The sequence below is a fragment of the Bison bison genome, unplaced genomic scaffold, assembly GCF_000754665.1.
Source record: "Bison bison bison isolate TAMUID 2011002044 unplaced genomic scaffold, Bison_UMD1.0 scf7180017864462, whole genome shotgun sequence".
In the NCBI taxonomy this organism is placed as follows: domain Eukaryota; kingdom Metazoa; phylum Chordata; class Mammalia; order Artiodactyla; family Bovidae; genus Bison; species Bison bison.
The window spans coordinates 765,866-771,800 of NW_011495024.1; the positions used below are offsets into that span (position 1 = coordinate 765,866).

General features: G+C 47.0%; 1 protein-coding gene and 1 pseudogene across 1 annotated transcript in view; one reads left to right on the forward strand and one right to left on the reverse strand.

The window, feature by feature from the left end:
- SLC35F3 (solute carrier family 35, member F3) overlaps positions 1 to 5,935 on the forward strand; it is a 448,640-nt gene that overhangs the window by 393,485 nt on the left and 49,220 nt on the right. The gene's annotated exons all lie outside the window — the stretch shown is intronic.
- LOC105003139 overlaps positions 1 to 5,935 on the reverse strand; it is a 35,667-nt pseudogene that overhangs the window by 28,652 nt on the left and 1,080 nt on the right.

Genomic DNA, 5,935 nt, shown 5'->3' on the forward strand with positions numbered 1-5,935 from the left:
CCCCCATCCCCTGCCGCCTGCCCACACACACACTAATCACTGGGACCAGAAAGGCACCTGCAATTCAATCCAGATGGCTGGAGGTCACTTCTCAAAAGCAGAATTGCACACAGATCACCAGGAGAACTTGTTCTCTGCAGATTCTGATCTCAAGGAGACGCTCTGGAGTGAAGTCTGAGATTCTACGTCCTTACAGTCTCCCAGCCGATGCTGATGCTTCTGGTCCCTGGACCACCCCACGAGGACCTTGGCTAGAGCTTGCACCTTGGCTAAGGGTCCACCAGGAAGAGGAGCAGTTTTCCCAAAAAAACAGGGAGGGTTAGCACAGAGATGGCCACTTAAAGGGACTTTTGTAGTTAGAGAAACCACCATCATTTGTGTTCATCCCAATCAAGATATTCTTGCATTCAGAAGGCAAAAAAAACTATGGTTGGTACCTGGTGCTTTCCAAATACATGTAAAGGCAAAAGGCAAAACCATCAGGAGCTGGTGAAGGTCCTTGATGTATGGAGGACAGAAAAGAAGCACTGAGCTCTGAGGTGGGATGAGAATCACAGGGGAGCATGAGGGCGATGCTCGACTGTCCTGGCTCCAGGGAAACCATAGCTCAGATACATGCGTCTGGGCTTGGCTGCACGTCTGACGGCTTGGGCTTGTATGTTTCGGGATGAAGCGGGCAGAGATTCATAAGGCCTTGATTTAATTCGACTTCCTGCAAGTGTGGTTCTGATGCCTGTCAACTGCCTTTTGTGCTGAGTTTTGACCCCTTGGCACATTTAGACCCGCGACGGGCAGAGTAGCAGTTGAAGCAATTGATCTCTCCCGGGTTTGGCTGAGGACAGCTGAAAATCCATTTGGCTTCTCACCTGTGGAGCTCCACAGGCCAGTGGGGTCACCGTTCTGGGCTTTCAACAGAACATGGGGAAGATTCTGGCTGCCTAAGTCATCTGCTTTCTGAAATGTTACCAAGAAATGATTAAAATAATTGTGATGCTTGATGGAGAATTCTGGGAGGCTAGAACAGACCTAGAATCCTGACACTCCCAAATCCCTGCCTTGGATGGGAAAGGGCCCTGCAAGCTTGCAGTGTGGAGCCCAGGCCCACACTGGGCTGGTGTCTTTTTTCCTAAATTGAAGTACAGTTGCTTTTCAATGTTGTGCTAATTTCTGCTGTACAGCAAAATTATTTTAGTTATGAATATATGTACGTTCTTTTTTTCTATATTCTTTTCCATTACGGTTTATCCCAGGATATCGAGTATAGTTCTCTGTGCTGTACAGCAGGACCTGTTGTCTTCACACGCTCAGAGTGAGGGGCTGTGGCTGGCTGGGTGGCCCCTGTGAACAGAGGGGAAGCTGCAGAGCAGGCTCAGCCTTTCCTCCTGCTGCTGCACAGACCAGAGCCCTCGGTCCAGCCTCTGCTCCAGGCCGTTACTTAGACTCTAAGCCATTAGAATATGAATTAGCACTGCACACAGGCACACTGGTGAAGAATCCACTTGCTGGTGCAGGAGACTCAAGAGATGTGGGTTGGATCCCTGGGTCTGGAAGATCCCCTGGAGAAGGAAATAACAACCCACTCCAGTATTCGTAACTGGAGAATTCCATGGACAGAGGAACCTGGTGAGCTATCGTCTAGGGGGTCGAAAAGAGTTGGACATAACTGAGCAAGGACGGAATGCAACAGTACATGAATCACATATTCATAGATGATTGATGGATCTTGAACTGATCCTACATTTCATACATGAAAAAACTGAAGCCTGGAGACATACAGCTAATTCACTGTTAGACTAAGGACTCTTACATTCATTATCAGATTCCCTAAAAGGGCACTTAAGTGAGATCTTGCTTCCAGATACCTCTGCTGCCCCCAGGCAGATGGGGGTCACTTTCCTTTGGAAGCCTCCACTTTCCTAGAAAACATAGACAGCCTCTCTCACAACCAGTTGGATGTTCTGGATGTTTGTAGATTCTGGGTGAACAGAAAGAATATGGGAAATAGGAAGGCCCATCAGGAAGCTCCTGGAGTAAACAGGACCCCTGAGAACAACTCTTCCTGGGGTGCAGGCCAAAGTCTAGGATGGGATGAAATGAGAGCAGGAATTCAGGTGAACCCTGCAGTTCTCACTAAGCCAGAGAAACACCCCAAAGTAAAGGCAGCTCTCGCTCAGCCATTTTTTTGTTACTACTCCTTTTTTTTTTAAACTTTTTATTTTGTATTGGGAGATAGCCAATTAGCAAACAATGCTGTGGTAGTTTCAGGTGAACAGCAAAGGGACTCAGCCACACACACATATATATATATAATATGCATTCTACCCCAAACCCCCCCTCCATCCAGGCTGCCATGCAACTCTGAGAGTTCTATGTGCTATACAGTAGGTCCTTGTTGGTTATCCATTTTAGATACAGCATTGTATACATGTCAATCCCATACTCCCTAACTAACCCCCCCACCCCAGACAACCATAAGTTCGTTTTCTAAGTCTTTGAGTCTCTGTTTTGTAAGTAAATTCATCTGTATCATTTCTTCTTAGATTCCACATTTGGGGATGTCATACGATGTTTGTCCTTCTCTGTCTGACTTACTTCGCTCAGTATGACGCTCTCTAGGTCCATCCATATTGTCTCTCGGCCAGTTTTGAATCCGTGAATCTCAAGGAATCACCAGTCTTCTTCAAGGTGTACAGTGCGTGTCTACAGTCAATAGTCAGGACCAAGTCGTATGTATTTCAACAATTCCTCGGATCCAATCTATTTCTAAAAGGAGCTGTTGATTTGTGCCATGGAAATCCATCCAACTCTGAAAAAGTCCATGCTGTTCATTTGGACAGAGGCAGTTCTAGCTGTGTGTGTAAGGGAGAGAGAGAGCGGAAAACTGCCTGCGAAAATCAGCGGACACATATCCACACACCAGTCTCCTGGTACCAGCCTTGAAAAGCTTTACAGTTAATATAAATCAATCCCATCCAAAATGGCATGTTATGAAATTGACCTTGTCCAAAACTCTTCTGTCCTTGAGATACAACAGAATCTCATCCTTTGTAAAATTGTTCTCCTTAGTAACAACCCTGATTTTTCAGCCCCCATTGAGCTTGTTGCGTCTTTGTTTTAACTCCCAGTTCGAGATCAGGAAGACACAGACTGTTCACCTGCCACTGAATTATAAAAATCTTTAAACTCTTCAGTTTGAAGGAAGCTATTTTTTAAAAGCAAAAAAACCCATTGATAAGTCAGAGGTAGAGCCTTAAGGATAACTTCCCTGAATTTTTCTTTCTGAAGACAAAGCACACTCTTGCTTTTAAATAGTTTGGGCACAGCTCCTGAAATTAGCAAAGAGCATTGCCCACACATCTGCATAATTAGTTGCAGGGAATATACCCTTAATCCACATACTCGTTTCTACAAAAGGCAGAGAAGCAGATTTCTTACGGTCAGCACTCCACACAGGCCCCTTCCACAGTCACTGAGCGGGAAGTGGCGAGGGAACCACTGCAACAGGCTGGGCTTGGTTTTCTCACTCTGTCTGGGCCAGCTGAGTGGGTGGTAAAGATAAGCCCATTTACCCGGTACATCAGCCACCACGAAGGTTTCACCAAAATAAATGTGGAGAATGGGGGAGTGAATTGGGAGCCCCTAGTTCAACTGAGCCCTGCTGCAAACCAGCTTTGCAACCCTGGACAGAGCTCATCACCTCTGTGCCTGAGGTTGCCTACCTTTACAAAAGAAAGTCAGATTTCCAAAGTCCTTACCAGCATGGACAGTCCAGTTTTACAATAGCCATTTACTAAACTTTCTAGCAGCATAAATGTGCTAATGTTGCCAAATATGCTTAAATATCAAGAACTGAATTGTGGTCATTTATTCACCAGTATACTTTGAGTCGGGCACTGTCCTAGGCCCTGACAGATACAAACGTTACTAGTGAAAGTGGAAGTCGCTCAGTTGTGTCCAACTCTTTGTGACCCCATGGACTTAGTTCATGGAATTCTCCAGGCCAGAATACTGGAGTGGGTAGCCTTTCCCTTCTCCAGGGGATCTTCCCAACCCAGGGATCGAACCCAGGTCTCCCACATTGCCGGCGGATTCTTTACCAGCTGAGCCACCAGGGAAGCCAGGTTCCTTCATCTAGGAAGAAAGCAGCAGTCAGTTGGAAGAGGTGGTGGTGGTTTAGTTGCTAAGTCGTGTCCGACTCTTGCAATCCCGTGGACTGTAGCCTGCCAGGCTCCTCTGTCCGTGGGATTCTCCAGGTAAGAATACTGGAGCGAGTTGCCATTTCCTTCTCCAGGGGATCTTCGCAAACAGAATTTTAAAACCTTGGGGAGATGTGAGGGAGCTGACACAGAATTTTGTGGGAGCAGATTTACAGGGTGCTGGGCGGAGCTGGAGATGGAAGAGGAAGCCCCGGGTGAGGAGGTGCCTGGCAGCTCTGTAAAGGGGATAGCAGTGGCATGATGTCTCTGAATTTCTGAAGCCCATGAGAACCAGGTTCAGTGCAGTACAGAGAAATTCCTCATTCCTAACAAGGCAGGACCCTGCCTCTGTGAGCTCTGCTGTCCTGGCCAGGTCCTAGGTATGACTTCCTGCAGCCATCTTTCAAAAACAGACCATCAGGACAAGATATTGCTTATACTCCTCTGAGAAAAATCCAGGACATCAGAAGATACAACAGGAGCAACAAAGGGACTGAAGTCAAGCTAAAGGTCTTTTGGAATTCCATAGCATAATATCTTCGTCCCATTATACCACCGTTGCATCTCTGTGGACAGATCTGTGAAACAGCTGTATGCAGTAGCTCACCGTACATTGCATTCATTCCTTCAAAGCTTGGACATTGAAGATTGCCATTCTAGCCACTGACCAAATGCCATTGCCTTTCATTGTGACAGAAGCAGAGAGCACCCCAGTCATTGGTCCCGCCCCCAGTCTCAAGCCTTGGACTTTCCATTGCCAAGATGGGAGACAGACAGGGCCAGTGGGAGAGATGCTCACCCAAGGTCTTCAGGAAATTCCATTAGATTTGGGGAGTATCTGCCAGTCGTCTCTCCACATGGATAGAATGCTAGGTCCCAGAAAGGTGGTGTGGAACAACAGAAGTGAGTACACAGGTTCCCTTGTTGAACAAGGCTTTTTCCTTGTTGAACAATTTTTATAAACTTCTTCCTTGCAATGAACTCAATGGGCCCACTCTGAAGCCCCAGACAAATAGCCACCCACTGGGAAGAAAGCCAGTCCAGCCAGCAGATGAATGCAGGCATCAGTTACAACTGTGGGGCCCAGTTCAGGAGTCCAGCAGGCACCATCAGATCCATATTATCCCATCCTCATGAAGTTTAAGCCTCACCTTCTTTTTGATGACCAAGGAAATGTCCACAGATCTGCCATGGCTTCTCCACTGTGATAAAAGTGTTGTTGAGTCAGGTGTTATAAAAATATATTTCTGGTTTAAGTCTTGACAGCTTAGTGAGACTCAAAATGAATCTTTACTGAAAGGCAGAAAAATAGATACAAAAGCTCAGGGGCTTCCCTGGTGGTCCCGTGGTTGAGAATCCACCTGCCGATGCTGGGGACACGTAGATAGATAGATAGACCAGGGTTCGATCCCTGGTCCTGGCAGATCTCACACGCCTCGGAGCAACTAAGCTCATGAGCCACAACTACTGAGCTTGTGCTCTAGAGCCTGTGAGCTGCAGCTACTGAAGCCTGAGCGCCCTGGAGCCTGTGCTCTGCAGCAAGGCAAGGCACTGCACCACCGCTAGGGAGTAGCCCCCGCTCACGGCAACTAGAGAAAGCCCGCGCACAGCCTTGAAGACCCAGTGCAGCCAAAAATAAATAAATAAATCTTTAAAAATTTTTAAACACTCAGCAGCTGTTATTTTCTGAGACCCGTTTATCAAGTGCTGGGTGCTGTGTCCCTCAGCTTCACAGCGGG